Source organism: Zootoca vivipara, chromosome 2 (assembly GCF_963506605.1).
Source record: "Zootoca vivipara chromosome 2, rZooViv1.1, whole genome shotgun sequence".
Lineage (NCBI taxonomy): Eukaryota > Metazoa > Chordata > Lepidosauria > Squamata > Lacertidae > Zootoca > Zootoca vivipara.
The window spans coordinates 10,336,327-10,355,803 of record NC_083277.1 but is presented as its reverse complement, the minus strand read 5'-3'; the positions used below and the strand labels follow the sequence as shown (position 1 = coordinate 10,355,803).

The 19,477-nt window shown below is 45.9% G+C and overlaps 1 protein-coding gene and 1 pseudogene across 1 annotated transcript in view; both read right to left on the bottom strand.

Annotated features, from left to right (window-relative positions):
* Positions 1 to 9,970, bottom strand: part of LOC118081227 (oocyte zinc finger protein XlCOF6-like) — a 48,872-nt gene extending 38,902 nt beyond the window's left edge. Inside the window, exon 1 of the mRNA XM_060270229.1 lies at positions 9,841 to 9,970. The gene's annotated coding sequence lies outside the window, so the exon portion shown is untranslated. The remainder of the gene's footprint in view (positions 1 to 9,840) is intronic.
* The window catches only part of LOC132591157 (zinc finger protein 658B-like), a 42,433-nt pseudogene that overhangs the window by 8,718 nt on the left and 14,238 nt on the right, over positions 1 to 19,477 (bottom strand).

Genomic DNA, 19,477 nt, shown 5'->3' with positions numbered 1-19,477 from the left:
CTTAACGTCTGCATGCAAACCCAGGTAGAAGGCTGATTTCACTGGCTCACTGTTCAGATCCCACCCCAGTTTGTGCACCAGCATGGTGAATTTCGCCCAGTAGTCTCTAACTGTCGATTTTCCTTGTGTTAGGTCATGAAGCTCCTGTTTAGTGGCCTCCATTTCACTGTCGCTAGCGTACATTAATTTTAAAGCTTCTAGAAATAAAGTTGCGTTCTTCATGCAAGGATTTTTTTGCGCGATGAGCGGTCTTACCCATTCCCGGGCGGCCCCCGTCAAATGCTCTATGATAAAGTAGACTCTGTGCGCGTCATCTGGGAATTCTGCTGCATGCAATTCCAGCGCATAATTTATTTCAGTCTCGAATCCGAGGTACTCCCTCGGGTCTCCGCTGAACTTGGTGACTAGGCTCTGTCCCCTTCTCACTTGGACTAGCTGCGGCTGGGGTGCCCCCCCACCTCTAGCGGCTTTCTCCTCTTCCAACTTTTTCTGCAGGTCTAATACCATCACCCTTAGCTGTTTCTCAGTCTCCTCTTTTGTCCTCACCTGGTCCACCAGCTTGTTCAGCTCCTCCTGCGCCCCTCGCGCTTCCTCCTGAGCGGCATGCAATTGCTGCTGTGCGTGCGCTGTGAGGTTCTGTAGCTCCTGCTTCGCTGCTTCGGCCTCCAGCCTCCAATGCTCAGCCTCTTGAGCGCTCATCGCTGCACTCCAAAGTAGCCAAAAAAAGATTCGGGAGTTGCTGTCAGAGGGCCTGGTATGGCTACTCTAGAGTAACGACTCCAGCATGGTCTTTTAAGGCTTTTATTAAGTGCTGATTATTTACAGTGTTCAGAGCAATAAAAATGCATCCTTAAGGTGAGGTGTCAGAACTCCCGAATGGCGATTGGCGCGTTTTCTTCCAGCACCACAACTTTGGCAGACCCAACCTCTTCCCCCTACGTTTGCGTCGCAATTCGGGAGTTGGGGGGATTGGCCTCCCCCCCGTGCGTCCAACTTCCTGTCCCACCTGAGGCATGGGCTCCACAACCCTGCCTGAGCCTCGGACACCACTTCCTGACTCTCCGCTGGAGGCAGAGCTCTCCTTACTCTCTCCAGCGCTTGGTGATGGGCTGGAACTTAAGATGGGAGGGACTTCCCTGTATCCCTTGTCCCTCACATGACCAAACACAGTTTGAAATTAGTTTAATATCCTGGCTTATTCCAAAGCTGGCATCTGTAGTTTCCTGGTTTGGACAAAGTGAGGAGAATGGGGGTTGGTTGAAGGACGCCTCTTCCGACACAGCTTCTGCTCTGATGAAATTCAGAGTCCCTGCAGCTGTTTAGGTAAAGTAAGAACATCAGGAGATATGATCTCAAACCTCCCATGTAAGGCTCTGGTCTATTAGCCATCAAACTTTGGAGAAATGACTTCCGGTCTGCCGCGCTGGCTAAAGAAGACGCACGGACTGCGAGCTCCGCAGTCCCCGGCATCGCGGAGGGGGGGAATTCCGCGGGGCGCGCGGATTCCCCGCAAGAACCTCGGGTAGAGCGTCCCGAGGGCTCAGAGACCATCGGGCTCCGTTTTTTCGGCGATTCCTCTGCTGCCCGGAGACACAGTAGAGTCTCCAAGAGCCGGCGGAGTTGGAGTCGCGGGAGCCATTTTGGTCGACATCGTTACCTCCGGAGAAGCGAAGCCCCGAGTCTTCTACCGGGCAGCGGCAGATTCTCCCAAGAAAACAAAAGACTTTTATAAAAAAATTCCTTCAGTAGCACCTTAAAGGAGAGATTCAAAAACGGGAGTCGATCTCTTCCTAATGGTCAATTAAGAGGCGCATTAAACATTCCAAAGCCGAAAAAGAGACTTTGTTCCTAGCACCCGAAAGAAACAAAAACTTTGTATTCCTTCACAAACCCCGGTGCCGATACCTCCTGAGGAACAGTATGTGCACAAAGGGAAAATTTATTTGACAGCTGTCAAAGCTGTCAAAATTGCTAAAAGACAAGGAAAATTCATAAAAATTTGTTGAAAGTTCAATTGGCTGCAAGATTATATTAAAAGAGAAGTATCTGGAATTAAGAGATGTTCTAGTGTTGGGAAATTAAAGACAATGGAAAGAACAGACAAGATGGAGGAAAGCGTGAGTGAATGGAAATTTCCAGTGTACTCTGCCTCCTAATCTCCTGCCAGTCTGTGGTTAGAAGGAATGAAAACAATGTATTCACCAAGCTTCCAAGAGACAGTTTTGAACTATTTAGAGATTCTGAAGGACATTCACAGGACACTGCAATACTCCAGTCTAACATGTTCAGAGACTTTGGTTCAAGATCAGGACTTAGAGGACAATGTGGAAAGCCTATTTGAGAGCAAAGAACAAGAAGTGGATTTTACAAAAACTGAGGTGGATTATAAAAAATGTGACTTGGAGGAAGAACAACAAGGACTTGAAAAGGAAAATGACAGCAGTCAAGAACAACAAAATGAATTAAAGATTCAAGAATAGAAGGCTCCTGGAGGGACTAAAAATTGGGCATGGCTAATTGAGGAAAAGGAAAGGCAGAGGGAAGGGGGGACAGAGGCCTGGATTTGGAAGTGGGAAAGAATGGGTGTGGGGTGAAAATTTTTAGTTAAAAAGTATTTTGGTGATTGATTAACGGTTTCTGAAATCTTGGCTTGTTAAAGGACTGCTGATCCAAGGGGGGGGAAAGACACCGGGGGGAGAAAGGAGAGTGAATAGATATAAAAATTTATTTTTGGATTTGTAGCAACATGTTTGTGTTCAGATAAGTGTCTGGATGGAGGGCCGCCTTCCCCCCTCTCTTTGCTCAGAAGCACCTGGTGGCAGAAGGTGCTCTGGGGGGGGGAGAGGAGGGGGGGGAGGGAAGCCCAGACACAAAAATGGAACCTTTGAAGTGCTGCACCTAGCAGGTTCCTCTTGTGGCAGAAGGGGACTTGTGGGGAGGCAGCATGAAGAAGGAGGAGGAATAAGTCAATATTATAAGGATAAGATTTGGAATTGGAGTAGAAAATCCGCCACAATTAATCAGAGAAGTTAGGAAAACCAGGAAGAAGAGATTTGAGGAAGTCACAATTATAATGTAATGAAAATAAGAACTGGGAACTTTAAAATTTTTATTTGTTTTCTTTTTTGTAGTTGTTGTTTTTCTTTTTTATAGGTATTGTGTTTATGTTTTCTTTAAGGTTTGTGTAAAAGGAGCAGCTGAGGGGAAACCAATCCCCAGAGCCCCTCCTTCCCTGTCCTTTCAGTGGCAGGGGAGGTGAGGGGGGAGGGGGGAGGGGGAGGTCAAACCCAGCCTTACAATGGACCCCTCTGATTCTCAACGCCCACGGGTACTACTGGTGGCAGAAGTGGACTCGTGGGGGGAGGGAAATTGGAGGGACAGATCATGTATTGTGTGTTTTTTCTGTTTTGTTTCTATAAAAAACCAATAAAAATTATTATAAAAAAAACAAAAAACAAAGAGCATTTTGGAAATGAAGGCAATTTAGAGGAGGAGAATGGGGGTTGGTTGAAGGACACCTCTTCCGACACAGCTTCTGCTCTGATGAAATTCAGAGTCCCTGCAGCTTTTTAGGTAAAGTAAGAACATCAGGAGATATGATCTCAAACCTCCCATGTAAGGCTCTGACCTATTAGCCATCTTAAGCCCTGACACTGGTACCAGAGCCTGCAAGAAACCCAGATGCCAACGTTGCTGCCACATAAACCCAGACAACACCATCTCTGGACCCAACAACATCAAACATACCATCTCAGGCCTATTTAATAGCTCATCTTCTAACATTGTGTATGCCATCAAATGCCAGCAGTGCCCTTCAGCTCTCTATATTGGACAAACAGGCCAAACATTACGCAATGGATAAATGGTCATAAATCTGACATCAGGAATCAGAAGCCAGAGAAGCCAGTAGAAGAACACTTCCATCTCCCAGGACATTCAATACAGGATCTCAAAGAAGCTGTCTTATTACAAAAGAATTTCAGAAATAGACTTGAAAGAGAAGTTGCTGAATTACAACTTATCACTAAACTGAACACTATGGAGAGACCTGGTCTGAATAAAGATACTGGATTCCCATCACATTACATATGCTTGATCATAACACTCAACCATGACAACCTTCTGGACCATCGAGAAGGGTTGGGAGCTGGGGGCACTGTGATAGAGTGGTTCTGCTCCGTCCTCCTGGGCCTTGTTCAGAAAGTTGGGGGGGGGATGAGTGTTCAGACCCCTGGGCTCTCACTTGTGGGGTGCCTCAGGGTTCTATCCTCTCCCCTATGCTTTTTAACATCTACATGCAGCCGGTGGGAGAGATCACCAGGGGGTTTGGGCTGGGTGTTCTTCAATATGCGGATGATACCCAGCTCTACCTCTCTTTCAAATCAGAACCAGTGAAGGAAGTGAAGGTCCTGTGTAAGTGTCTGGAGGCAGTTGGAGGATGGATGGTGGCTAACAGATTGGGGCTGAATCCTGACAAGACAGAAGTACTGTTTGTGGGGGACAGGAGGTGGGCTGGTGTGGAGGACTCCCTGGTCCTGAATGGGGTAACTGTGCCCCTTAAGGACCAGGTGTGCAGCCTGGGAGTCATTTTGGACTCACAGCTGTCCATGGAAGCACAGGTCAATTCTGTGTCCAGGACAGCTGTTTATCAACTCCATGTGCTACGCAGGCTGAGACCCTATCTGCCCGCGGACTGTCTTGCCAGAGTGGTGCATGCTCTGGTTATCTCCCATTTGGATTACTGCAATGCTCTCTATGTGGGGCTACCTTTGAAGGTGACCCGGAAACTACAACTAATCCAGAATGTGGCAGCTAGACTAGTAACTGAGAGCGGCCGCCGAGACCACATAACACCGGTCTTGAAAGACCTATATTGGCTCCCAGTACGTTTCTGAGCACAATTCAAACTGTTGGTGCTGACCTTTAAAGCCCTAAATGGCCTCGGTCCAGTATATGTGAAGGAGCGTCTCCACCCCCATCGCTCTGCCCAAGCTTCAGTGCCGAGGGCCTTCTGCCGGTTCCCTCACTGCGAGAAGCTAAATTACAGAGAACCAGGCAAAGGGCCTTTTCGGTAGTGGCACCCGCCCTGTGGGACAACCTCCCATCAGATGTTAAAGAGAAAGACAGGTACCAGACTTTTAGAGGCCATCTGAAGGCAGCACTGTTTAGGGAAGCTTTTAATGTTTAATAGATTATTGTATTTTAATGTTTTGCTAGAAGCCACCCAGAGTGATTGGGGAAAGCCGGCCAGACGGGTGGGGTATAAATAATAATTATCATCATCATCATCATTGGCATAAAGGTAAAGGTAAAGGGACCCCTGACCATTAGGTCCAGTCGTGACTGACTCTGGGGTTGCGCGCTCATCTCGCATTATTGGCCGAGGGAGCCAGCGTATAGCTTCCAGGTCATGTGGCCAGCATGACAAAGCTGCTTCTGGAGAACCAGAGCAGCACATGGAAACACCGTTTACCTTCCCGCTGTAGCGGTTCCTATTTATCTACTTGCACTTTGACGTGCTTTCGAACTGCTAGGTTGGCAGGAGCTGGGACCAAGCAACGGGAGCTCACCCCGTCACAGGGATTCGAACCGCCGACCTTCTGATCAGCAAGCCCTAGGCTCAGTGGTTTAACCACAGCGCCACCTGGGTCCCTATCGGCATACTAATCAGCTAATCAGCTGCATACTATCCCTTGCTTTTTCCATTGAGTCAATCACCCATCTCCTTCTACCCTCCTGAGAATAATCCCATCCCACCCTCCCACTATATGTATAAGGGTCTGGTGACCTCTGTTTCAGTGTATCTGAAGAGCTCATAGCAAGAACAAACTTGCTTGGTCTCCAAGGTTGGTCTCTAAGGTGCTACAGGACTATCTATCTATCTATCTACGTATATCGACTTAGTCAGACCAACGACTGTGTCAGACCAACACGGCTACCTACCTGAATCTACTCCCATGTAAGGTCTGGTCTAGTAAGCCTTTTTAAAGTGGATTAGAGAGAAAGTGCAGGGAGGAGGAATATTCACCACCATAGCTAAACAGAACCCCCATGTCTAGAGGCAGTGGACCTGTGACCCCCAGGTGCTGGAAACCCAGGTGAGAGGAGGGCACTTACCTTTCCTAGAAGCCCATCAGTGTCTGGGAGCAGGGTCTGGTCTGTCCCCCCTGCTCTCCCGCTGGCAGATTATAACATCAGGAAAAGCTCAAGAAGGTGACTGGCAGAGACCCTGGGTGAGTTAATAATGTTAAGGAGCTTTTGGACAGAACTGTAGGCTGCCATCCTATATATGCTTTCCTGGAAGTAAGTCCCACTGAACTGAATGTGGCTTGCTTGAGTAGGCTTCTGCAGGACTGCCCTGTCAAAGAGTATTCAGAACGCATCTGTGTTGGCCCATTCTGAATTATTGCATCTCAACTCAATGAGGAGGGATTTGAAGAAGCCTTTCACCTGAATGCACAGCCCCTTTGCAGTGGGAACAGTCAAACCACAAAGCCACTGATCAACCAGAGTTTCCTGTTTTGACCAAACACAGTTTGAAATTAGTTTAATATCCTGGCTTATTCCAAAGCTGGCAGTTAGTTTCCTGGTTTGGACAAAGTGGAAAGTTTGTTAGCTATAGTTCATAAGAGACTGCCTGGTTAGATCACAGTTCACCATCAGGGCCGGCCCAATCATGAGGCAAACTGGGAGAATTAGGTCAGGTGGCAGATGCAGGGGGAGATGGGACTAGCACATTCCCAGTTCCCCTGTTTGTTAGCCTTGCTACCAGTGCAGGACCACAGATAGTAAATTCGTCCAGCTACCCATGCAGAGTTCTTCTCTTTGGCCCCCTCTCACGAAAGAATCCTTCCTGCACTGATGCATTCTGGTTGTGGGAGCCAGGAGACTGCGGTGGTGGCTAGTTTTTTGTGTTCAGCGTAACTTTGCTGCAGCAATGCATTAAAAACTGTGCCTATTTCTAACCCAGCTTTTCAGGCTTTGATTCAGTCATCTGAACCTGGCCATTATCTTAATAGATATTGCAAGGTATTCCAGTGTTATTCTACGCGACTACACCTGGGATTACTGAGGCTGCAAGACGTGCCAAGATTTCTACCTCAGTTGGGACCAAAGAGCATTTTGGCAATGAAGGCAATTTAGAGGAGGAGAATGGGGGTTGGTTGAAGGACACCTCTTCTGACACAGCTTCTGCTCTGATGAAATTCAGAGTCCCTGCAGCTTTTTAGGTAAAGTAAGAACATCAGGAGATATGATCTCAAACCTCCCATGTAAGGCTCTGGCCTATTAGCCATCAAACTTTGGAGAGATGACTTTTCTTAAGCCCTGACACTGGTACCAGAGCCTGCAAGAAACCCAGGTGTCAACGTTGCTGCCACATAAACCCAGACAACACCATCACTGGACCCAACAAGATAAAACATACCATCTCAGGCCTATTTAATAGTTCATCTTCTAACATTGTGTATGCCCTCAAATGCCAGCAGTGCCCTTCAGCTCTCTATATTGGACAAACAGGCCAAACATTACGCAATGGATAAATGGTCATACATCTGACATCAGGAATCAGAAGCCAGAGAAGCCAGTAGAAGAACACTTCCATCTCCCAGGACATTCAATACAGGATCTCAAAGAAGCTGTCTTATTACAAAAGAATTTCAGAAATAGACTTGAAAGAGAAGTTGCTGAATTACAACTTATCACTAAACTGAAAACTATGGAGAGACCTGGTCTGAATAAAGATACTGGATTCCCATCACATTATATATGCTTGATCATAACACTCAACCATGACAACCTTCTGGACCATCTAGAAGGGTTGGGAGCTGGGGGCACTGTCATAGAGTGGTTCTGCTCCGTCCTCCTGGGCCTTGTTCAGAAAGTGGGGGGGGGATGAGTGTTCAGACCCCTGGGCTCTCACTTGTGGGGTGCCTCAGGGTTCTATCCTCTCCCCTATGCTTTTTAACATCTACATGCAGCCGGTGGGAGAGATCACCAGGGGGTTTGGGCTGGGTGTTCTTCAATATGCGGATGATACCCAGCTCTACCTCTCTTTCAAATCAGAAACAGTGAAGGAAGTGAAGGTCCTGTGTGAGTGTCTGGAGACAGTTGGAGGATGGATGGTGGCTAACAGATTGGGGTTGAATCTTGACAAGACAGAAGTACTGTTTGTGGGGGACAGGAGGTGGGCTGGTGTGGAGGACTCCCTGGTCCTGAATGGGGTAACTGTGCCCCTTAAGGACCAGGTGTGCAGCCTGGGAGTCATTTTGGACTCACAGCTGTCCATGGAAGCACAGGTCAATTCTGTGTCCAGGACAGCTGTTTATCAACTCCATGTGCTACGCAGGCTGAGATCCTACCTGCCCGCGGACTGTCTTGCCAGAGTGGTGCATGCTCTGGTTATTTCCCGTTTGGATTACTGCAATGCGCTCTATGTGGGGCTACCTTTGAAGGTGACCCGGAAACTACAACTAATCCAGAATGTGGCAGCTAGACTAGTAACTGAGAGCGGCCGCCGAGACCACATAACACCAGTCTTGAAAGACCTATATTGGCTCCCAGTACGTTTCCGAGCACAATTCAAACTGTTGGTGCTGACCTTTAAAGCCCTAAATGGCCTCGGTCCTGTATATCTGAAGGAGCATCTCTACCCCCATCGCTCTGCCTGAGCTCCAGTGCCAAGGGCCTTCTGCCTGTTCCCTCACTGCGGGAAACTAAATTACAGGGAACTAGGCAGAGGGCCTTTTCGGTAGTGGCACCCGCCCTGTGGAACAACCTCCCATCAGATGTTAAAGAGAAAGACAGGTACCAGACTTTTAGAGGCCATCTGAAGGCAGCCCTTTTTAGGGAAGCTTTTAATGTTTAATAGATTATTGTATTTTAATGTTTTGCTGGAACCCACCCAGAGTGATTGGGGAAAGCCGGCCAGATGGGCGGGGTATAAATAATAATAATAATAATAATAATAATTATTATTATTATTATTATCATCATCATCATCATTGGCATAAAGGTAAAGGTAAAGGGACCCCTGACCATTAGGTCCAGTCGTGACTGACTCTGGGGTTGCGCGCTCATCTCGCATTGTTGGCCGAGGGAGCCAGCGTATAGCTTCCAGGTCATGTGGCCAGCATGACAAAGCTGCTTCTGGAGAACCAGAGCAGCACATGGAAACACCGTTTACCTTCCCGCTGTAGCGGTACCTATTTATCTACTTGCACTTTGACGTGCTTTCGAACTGCTAGGTTGGCAGGAGCTGGGACCAAGCAACGGGAGCTCACCCCGTCACAGGGATTCGAACCGCCGACCTTCTGATCAGCAAGCCCTAGGCTCAGTGGTTTAACCACAGCGCCACCTGGGTCCCTATCGGCATACTAATAAGCTAATCAGCTGCATACTATCCCTTGCTTTTTCCATTGAGTCAATCACCCATCTCCTTCTACCCTCCCGAGAATAATCCCATCCCACCCTCCCACTATATGTATAAGGGTCTGGTGACCTCTGTTTCAGTGTATCTGAAGAGCTCATAGCAAGAACAAACTTGCTTGGTCTCCAAGGTTGGTCTCTAAGGTGCTACAGGACTATCTATCTATCTATTTATTTATTTATCTATGTATATCGACTTAGTCAGACCAACGACTGTGTCAGACCAACACTGCTACCTACCTGAATCTACTCCCATGTAAGGTCTGGTCTAGCAAGCCTTTTTAAAGTGGATTAGAGAAAAAGTGCACGGAGGAGGAATATTCACCACCATAGCTAAACAGAACCTCCATGTCTAGAGGCAGTGGACCTGTGACCCCCAGGTGCTGGAAACCCAGGTGAGAGGAGGGCACTTACCTTTCCTAGAAGCCCCTCAGGGTCTGGGAGCAGGGTCTGGCCTGTCCCCCCTGCTCTCCCGCTGGGCCACTGGCTGTCATCCGCAGCTCCCCTGAAGGAGGCCAGGAGGACACCATCCCTGGAGTGGGGAGGACTGGGAGCCTGTGGGGTTTCCCAGCTTGAACGAGGGGGTTGCATTGTCTTCAGGAAATCCTGCCACTGGGCATCCCAGTGCTGCTGTGGCTGCCCCTCCTCTGACGCCTGCTTAATTTGACGTAAATCTGCCTGAGGCAGAAGATCCATGAATGTCTCAACTTGGCTGGCAGGAGATCTTTTTACTTTGGATTCCAGGCTCTCCCTTCAAATGGGTCTCCTCGGTCCCTGCTCTTCCAATTTACCCCACCCTGCTGGAAAAGAAATAAACACAAAGTAAAATACCAGTGTAGAATAAACTCAAAAAAAAAAAAAGGATTTTTTTAACCATTAGCCAGATTTTGAAATATATTATTACTCTTTCTATTTCTGATGTTCAGGCTGTGAATGACAATGTCGCTGAAATGACCCCACCCATGGATGAGAGGAAGTTATCGAAAGACTCAGGGAAACCCCAAGGTTTAGTAAGTTCATGTTCAGTGGCCAGGGAATGCTGATCCTGGCTGCAACTTCAAGCATGTTGGAAAGGCAACAACAGATCTTTGCACAGTATATGATTAAGGCTGTGACAGATCCACCTAACATTTAAAGTACATGGCTTCACCAAACAAATCCTGCGAGCTGCAGTTTGTTAAGGGTGCTGAGAACTGTTGCAATAAACTACAATTCCCATGTTTCTTTGAGGGAAGCCATGTGCTTTAAATGTATGGTATCTGCACAGGCTAAGAAACAAACAGACAAAAGAAATATTGACCAACAAAATCAAACAACTCACTCCAAAATATTTGGAAATATTTTAAATTTGGTGGTCACAAACTCTCTTGACTGAAGACATTCAACTTGCAGTCCATTGGCTGCATATGGCCTGCCAAGCCCCAGGATGTGTCCTCCTGGTCCCTGCAGTTTCCATCTCCTGATCTGATCATAGGATGTAGCTCTCTGTCTGTCCTGGAGAGAAAGATGCCTAAAGGGCCCTTAGAGAGATCTTTTAAACTCCAATTTCAGCAGGAATCAGCACAGTGCTGAGATGGGATAGAAACCCTGATCTGGAAATAAATTATCCCTCTGGCTGCTCTTTAAAGAGGATATTTCTAAAGAACAATCAGAAGGGTCTTTTTTCATGAACATGAATAGCTAATTTCAATTTTGCCTTCCTCAATCTTTTACAATTCTGTCTTCAACTTTTTTATTATCATTCATTCATTTCCATATGCCACACTTCGTAAGAATCCTCCTTTCCTCTGCATTCTCAAAACTGTCACCCACTTCAACCCCCAGCATTCATCTGAAAGCATGTTACTGAGGAAGGTGGAAGATAAAATCTGTAAAGAAACAGCCTTAAGCCTGACTCACTTATTTACACGCAGACCCAAGAGGTCACTAGCTTTGATAGCTTGGGAAAAGATCATATGCATTCTCCAGAGGATAGATCTATCAACTGTTTTATTAGCTGTGACAGATCAACAGAACCTCCATGTGTGGGCACAGTATGCCTTGATTTGGGACAGGCAAAAGAAGGCATTTCTTTGCTAAATGAATCTGATGGACATCATTGCCACAAGATGCGGTGATGGTGGTGGCCAAGAGAGCTTTAAAAGGCCAATTCACGAAGGAGGGTGAGAGGTTTATCAATGGCACTGGCAGAGGAAAGGGAGGGCAGGAGTAGTGGCCTGCAAAGGGTGCCAGGGGGCTGCAGAGTGAGAGGGGCACCTCCCTCCCTGCTGCACTGCTCTTCCTTTCCCCCCTGCCTCGCCTTCCCTCTCCGCCCCCTGAACTCACTCATCGCCCTTGCAGCCACCGCAGGGAGGCAGAAGCAGGCGAGAGGGAAGGACAGTCGGAGCGGAGGGAGGACCGTGGAAGAGGACGGGGCTCCCTGATGAGGGACAGGGAGAGGGGCGGCAAAAGCCCCAGGTACGCCGCTGATCAGGGGGCGACTACATGCAGCCTCCATCGCGAAGCAGCAGCTGCCTTCGACCCCTCATTGTGCCCCTTGAGCTCAGCATCGTCTATAGGACTGAAGGGAGCAGCTCCCCGGGGTCTCAGGCAGGGTCCGTGCCAGCCTGACCCAGAGATGTTTGCCCCTGTGCCCTCCTGCAGATTACCTGCCCCCAAGCTGAGCCCCTTCCCCTTCCTGCCCGGTTGGGGGGCGCCCTGCAGCCTCCGGCTGGACTCGGAGCCTGATCCTGTCGGGCACGTGCTCTCCTCCTCCTCCGCCCTCCCCCCCTTCCTGCACCTCTGACTTTTCGCTCCGTCCCTGCACCGGAATCCGGCTCCTCTCCGGGGAAACTCGCCAGGCCACTGCCCGCTGCTCCTCCGCTCTCCTCGGTGGGAGGACAGGAAAGTGCAGCCGCTCTCGAGTCCCCCTGCCTGTCCCCGTTTCCTGCCTCTCTGAGCATCGAGCTCGCTGGCTGTGGGTTGGGCCATTGGATGCCAGCTGGGAGGAGATCCGCAGCTGCACCACACATCTTTTTACGTTGCCTCAGCCACTCTGGGCAGCTTCCAACATATATAAAAAACATAATAAAACATTAAACATTAAAAATATTTCCTATACAGGGTTGCCTTCAGGGGGCCTAGTGGTCGGATAACTCCCTACCCTCCAACATTTCTTCAATGAAAATAGGGACATCCAAAGGAGAACCAGGACATTCTGAGATCAGATCAGAAACCAGAAGGATTCTCTAAATCAGGGACATCCCTAGAAGATAGTGACACTTGGAGGGTCTGTCTTTCCCTGCTTCTTCCTTTCCTGCCTCTCTCCTGCCTCCGTTCAGCAGAGGAGGGGAGGGGTTCTGGCCTTCATACTCCTCCCCCACCCCACCCCAAATATAACCAAAAGCACAAGGACAAGGATGGACACACACACCATTTTCGAGTGAGGACCAAAAAACCACAACATTTTATTATTTTATTACTTATTTTCACAGTTTAATCAATCAGTTAATTCTATTGTTGATAGCCAATGGCCATCACAATACAATAGGAGCACAAATCCCACAGCTACAAAACAAAAGACATTTTATACAGCAGACCAGGACAAAAAATCCATAGTGTCCAAAATTTATTTTCACGGTTGTTTCAATGGGAAAGATATTTTCTTCTCCTTTAGCAATCACTCGTAGCCGAGTAAGATTGTCTTCCATAAACACGATTTGAACAATGAGTCCGTAAGTGACTGTGGAGGCAAATTCTGGATCCACACGTCCTTCCACAGTGGGGACATTGGTTTCTGGGCGGGAGTTGATCACGGTGTCAAGTGTGCACGTTTCTCCCTTGCATCCTGAGTTCGAGTGTCTTCAAAGCCCATGACACCTTTGGTAAAGGCTGTTCTCCAACTGGAGCGCTTGCAAGTCAGTGTTTCCCAGTTGTCAATATTTTACTACATTTTTTAAGATTTGCCTTGAGACTGTCTTTAAACCTCTTTTGTTGACCACCAGCAATACGCTTTCCATTTTTAAGTTCGGAATAGAGTAGTTGCTTTGGAAGACGATAATCAGGCATCCGCACAACATGAGCAGTCCAACGAAGTTGATGTTGAAGAATCATTGCTTCGACACTGGTGATCTTTGCTTCCTCCAGTACACTGATATTAGTTCACCTGTCTTCCCAAGTGATGTGTAACATTTTTCGGAGACACCGTTGATGGAATCTTTCAAGGAGTTGGAGATGGCGTTTATAAGTGGTCCATGTTTCACACGCATATAGTAAGGTTGGTAGTACAATTGCTTTGTAAACAAGCATTTTGGTTTCCCTGAGAATGTCCCGGTCCTCAAACACTCTACACTTCAATCGGGAGAAAGCCTCACTCGCAGAGCTTAGGCAATGCCGGATTTCGGCATCAATGTTGGCCCTTGTGGAAAGATAACTGCCTAGGTAGGAGAAGTGATCGACATTTTTCAACGTTACACCGTTGAGTTGGATTTGTGGTGCTGCAGAGGGGCTATTTTGTAATACAGCACCGGTAGTTGGTGCAGCACTTTGATTTTTAAGATGTTGAGAGGTGGTGAGGTCCAAATTACAGCTTCCATCATACTTCACTGTCAGCCCTGCTGGCTGAAGCTGATGGGAACTGGACAACAACATCTGGGGACACCTCAACGGCTATGCTCTGATATACAGAATCTACAAAAGATTAAGGCACTGATCCAGAAGACAATGATCTGAGAATAGGCTCCACGGAATTATTTTGCAGCAGGTGTAGCTAGGAGGATGCATTTGCAGCAGGGTTTGGAAGCTGGTCCCTGACACAAACCCCCTTATTTCCTCCTCTGGAGATCTGAGGTCTACAAAGCAATGGGTTGTTTTATTCAGAATAAGCTCACTGAAATCAATGGATCATCATCATCAACATCATCATCTCTAACTGCCCTGTCTTTGAGCTTTTTGCTCTCCTAGTTTTAAGGCTCACCGGTTTCTGGGGAAAGTGTTAAGGATGGTTTAATTTCCATAAATGAGAATGGAGTTTCCTTTGACAGTAGCCCTCATGTGATGGCCTGACTGTGAGTCACATGAGGGAGGCATTCCATTATGTATTCCAGTAACTGTTGTTTTTAACTGCTTTTCTGTTCTTTTCTCTCTGTGTGAGGGAGAATGGCTGCTGAGAGAGATGTCTCATGATACTGTTGTGTGTCAGTGTGATCTGGAGGATGGATGGTGGCTAACAGATTGAGGTTGAATCCTGACAAGACTGAAGTACTGTTTTGGGGTGACAGGGGGTGGGTGGGTGTGGGGGACTCCCTCATCCTGAATGGGATAACTGTGCCCCTGAGGGACCAGGTGCGCAGCCTGGGAGTCATTTTGGACTCACAGTTGTCCATGGAGGCGCAGGTTAATTCTGTTTCCAGGGTGGCTGTCTACCAGCTCCATCTGGTACGTAGGCTGAGACCCAACCTGCCCGCAGACTGTCTCACCAGAGTTGTGCATGCTCTGGTTATCTCCCGCTTCGGAGCTCCATGGGGCTACCTTTGAAAGTGACCCGGAAACTGCAATTAATCAAGAATGCAGTAGCCAGACTGGTGACTGGGAGTGGCCGCCGGGACCACATAACACCAGTCCTGAGAGATCTACATTGGCTCCCAGTACGTTTCTGAGCATAATTGGTCAGTGTTGGACTGACTTTTAAAGCCCTAAATGGCCTCGGTCCAGTATACCTGAAGGAGTGTCTCCACCCCCATCGTTCTGCCCGGACAGTGAGATCTAGCGCCGAGGGCCTTCTGGCAGTTCCCTCACTGCGATAAGCAAAGCTACAGGGAACCAGGTGGAGGGCCTTCTTGGTAGTGGCTCCCGCCCTGTGGAGCGCCCTCCCATCAGAGGTCAGAGAGATAAACAAATACCTGACATTTAGAAAAGGCAGCCCTGTTTAGGGAAGTTTTTAATCTGTGATATTTTAGTATGTGTTGGAAGCCACCCAGAGTGGCAGGGGAGAACCAGCCAGATGGGCGGGGTATAAATAAATTATTATTATTATTATTATTATTATTATTATTATTATTATTATTATGTCTGAAGTGAAACAGAGAAAGATCACTAAATGTTAATAAGGAGAAACCTGTGCAGGAACAGAGAAAATACTGCTGAGATGAAAGAAAAAAACCTTTCGTAAGAAACTGTAAGACTATTCAAGTGAGTACATGCCCGTATTTTAATAAGCATGAGTCTGTAAATATATTCCTCTCAGTTATATGTTTATGAAAGTAAAGTTCTTTTAAATACCAGTAGTCTGGACATTGTAGTCTGTAAAAAAGAACTATCACATAGAGCAGCTATTTAGCTTCTTAGCTATAAGCTACTCTGTTACTTTGGATATCATCAAAATTCACACACAGACAGACTATAATGTTGCATACAGTATAAGGTTGGGGAGTTAAGAAGTGGGGCTAGAGAGTGGGGGGGGGGAGAAGGGGGAAGTAAACTTATTATTTTACAGAGTGCATATCCAAAGTTTTAGTATCTGTGCCACATAGGTTCTCCTTCTATTCATTCGTTTTCATTGGCAGTGAGAAAGATCGGGGTCGCCAGGGCATAGTTGATTGCCTTCAGTTGACTGCAATGAAGGCAGACCCATTTGGAGGAACAGATTGTTGCAATTCTTGGAAAGGGATGGAAAAGAGCACGGCTACATCGTGGTTTAGTTCTTCAAGTACTTGTTGTTAAAGTTGTTCAGTGGAATTCCTGATCTGGACCTTGTGTGGAAATGAGTTCTCTCCACAAGAATAATTTACGAAGCTTTACTGCAGAACAGTCTTCAACAGGCTTATAAGATGAACATGCTAAAGTAGCAGATTGCAAACAATGTTCATTTTCCCCCAATTTTTTTTATTCATGTTATAACAACAGAAACACAATACACATTAAAATACACTACAAAATAACCAACAATACAAAACAATACAAAAAACAAAACTAACAACAAACAATTACATATAAAATCTATTCTTTTCAATATATTCCTTAACATTTCTTTTGGTGACTTCCTCAAGTCCCCCTCTTCTGAATTTCATTTTTAATCATCTTTAGCAGTTCCTAAAATCATAAATTGTAACCTTACTCTATACAGTGGTACCTCGGGTTACAGACACTTCAGGTTACAGACACTTCAGGTTACAGACGCTTCAGGTTACAGACTCCGCTAACCCAGAAATAGTACCTCAGGTTAAGAACTTTGCTTCAGGATGAGAACAGAAATTGTGTGGCGGTGGCGCAGCGGCAACGGGAGGCCCCCATTAGTTAAAGTGGTACCTCAGGTTAAGAACAGTTTCAGGTTAAGAACGGACCTCCAGAACGAATTAGGTTCTTAACCCGAGGTACCACTGTATTATATCCTTATCCAAACTTCTTAAAACCACAGCCAATCACCCATTCCCACCACCCTTCTGAGTAATACCCCTCCCCACCCTCTGACTATATATAAGGGTCTGGTGACTTCTGTTTCAGTGTATCTGAAGAAGTGGGCAAGCACACGAAAGCTCAATACCAATGATGAACTTAGTTGGTATCTAAGGTGCTACTGGAAGAAATTTTTTTATTCTTAAAACCTTCTTTCACTAAATTCTAATTCCTACTTCTAAACCGACAGCCTATATCAACTTCCCAAAATATTCCAAAATATCAAATATAGTCCATCATCTTCATTTGTCATTCCTCTATAGTTGGTAACTCTTGTTTCTTCCAATTCTTGGCTAATAATAATATTGCAAGTGCTGTGGCATACAAAAAGAATGTAACATTTTTTTGGGGGGGATTCCTTTCCCAACTATTCCAAGTAAAAAGGCTTCTGGTTTCTTAATAAATGTGTTTTTCAACACTTTTTTCAATTCGTTATAAATCTTTCCCAATAAGTCTTCTTCCCAACGTCCAATGTGATTAACATTGCAAGTCCACCACATGTGGTAAAAGGGTCCTTCTTTTTCCTTGCATTCCCCACATTTATTATCATATATTTTATAAATTTAGCTAACTTAACAGGTGTTAAATACAATCTATACATCATCATCTTCATCATATTTTCTCTCAATATATCACATGCTGTAAATTTTATTCCCTTTTTCCACATCTTCTCCCAATCTTCCAACATGATCAAAACAAAATTTAAAAAAATCCTTCCAGTAGCACCTGAGAGACCTTAGGTGCTAAAGAAAGCTTCTCACCCCTTGCTTTTTCCTGCAAGACCAATTGCAGTCATTAACAGTCGTTAACAGTCATCAACAGGTTTACCACTCCTATCAGCCAATCACCCTTCTGAGTAATACCCCTCCCCACCCCCTGACTATACAGAAGGGTCTGGTGACTTCTGTTTCAGTGTATCTGAAGAAGTGTGCATGCACACGAAAGCTCATACCTATGATGAACTTAGTTGGTCTCTAAGATGTTACTGGAAGGATTTTTTTAAATTTTGTTTTGACTACGTCAGACCAACACGGCTCCCTACTTCCAACATGATATTATGCCCCATATCTTTAGCGCAATCAATCATTCCTGATTTCACTTGTTCATCCTTCGTATGCCTCTCCAATAATAAATTATACATCTTGGAAAGATTTTTTGTTTTTGTATCTAACAATTCCGTTTCCAATTTGGATTGCTCTGATTGAAAACCTGTATTTTTCTTATCCATCTTAAATACTTCATTAATCTGATGGTACTGTAACCAATCATCTAATTTAACAATGTTCAGTCCTTTATGTAATCCAGTGAGCTTTCCTCTCTCTGGTCCCAGAGAGAGATCCTAAGCTTCTCCATCACTGCATAACTTATTTGCTACTGCTGCTGCTGCTCCTAGCCATCTCCAGCAAGCACCCACTGACTTCTCAAGTTTAAGCTTCCTTCTGTGAGAGCTCTGCAGCTTCTGTTTCCAGCGATGAGTTATTGGGAGAGATACCGGCCTCCTCTGATGCTTTTGTCAGAGTGGAACCTCTTGCCTAAGAGGAACTTCCCTTTATAGCATTTTAATTACCATGCATTCAAACACAGCATTATATGCACATTAAGCATTATAATGTTTGTTCCCTTCCAAGTAACAATGACACTTATAAGCAGGTTGTCGCTTTCTTTTTCTGTTTGCTTCACTAGGCTGCCTCCTAGTGTTGTAGGAGTTTTTAGTTGGTTGTATATTTTTTTTTAAAGGCTCTCGTGAGATGTTGCATTATTTTGTTATTCTGACATTGCATTGCAGTATTATTACATTGCACAGGAGCACCTTTGCACAGCTGTTAAAATTATGAACGAAGAATAAAAATGCATTTGAAAGGGTTTCTTTGGAAGCAGAACAAGCATTTTATTTTATTTTTAATAATGTCTGAGGTTTCAGACATACCCATTTCATTCAAGAAAGATGCAGAAAATACTTTTCCTTTTTTTTTTCTGGGCACTTGACTTCTCCCTTCAGAATGACCTTAACAGATTAGACAACTGGGCCAAAGCAAACAAGATGAATTTTAACAAGGAGAAATGTAAAGTACTACACTTGGGCAAAAAAAAATGAAAGGCACAAATACAGGATGGGAGACACCTGGCTTGAGAGCAGTACATGTGAAAAGGATCTAGGAGTTTTGGTTGACCACAAACTTGACATGAGTCAGCAGTGTGATGCAGCAGCTAAAAAAGCCAATGCAATTCTGGGCTGCATCAATAGGAGTATAGCATCTAGATCAAGGGAAGTAATAGTACCACTGTATTCTGCTCTGGTCAGACCTCACCTGGAGTATTGTGTCCAGTTCTGGGCACCACAGTTCAAGAAGCATACTGATAAGCTGGAACGTGTCCAGAAGAGGGCAACCAAAATGGTCAAAGGCATGGAAACGATGCCTTATGAGGAACGGCTTAGGGAGCTGGGTATGTTTAGCCTGGAGAAGAGAAGGTTAAGGGGTGATATGATAACCATGTTCAAATATATAAAAGGATGTCATATAAAGGAGGGAAAAAGGTTGTTTTCTGCTGCTCCAGAGAAGCGGACACGGAGCAACGGATTCAAACTACAAGAAAGAAAATTCCACCTAAACATTAGGAA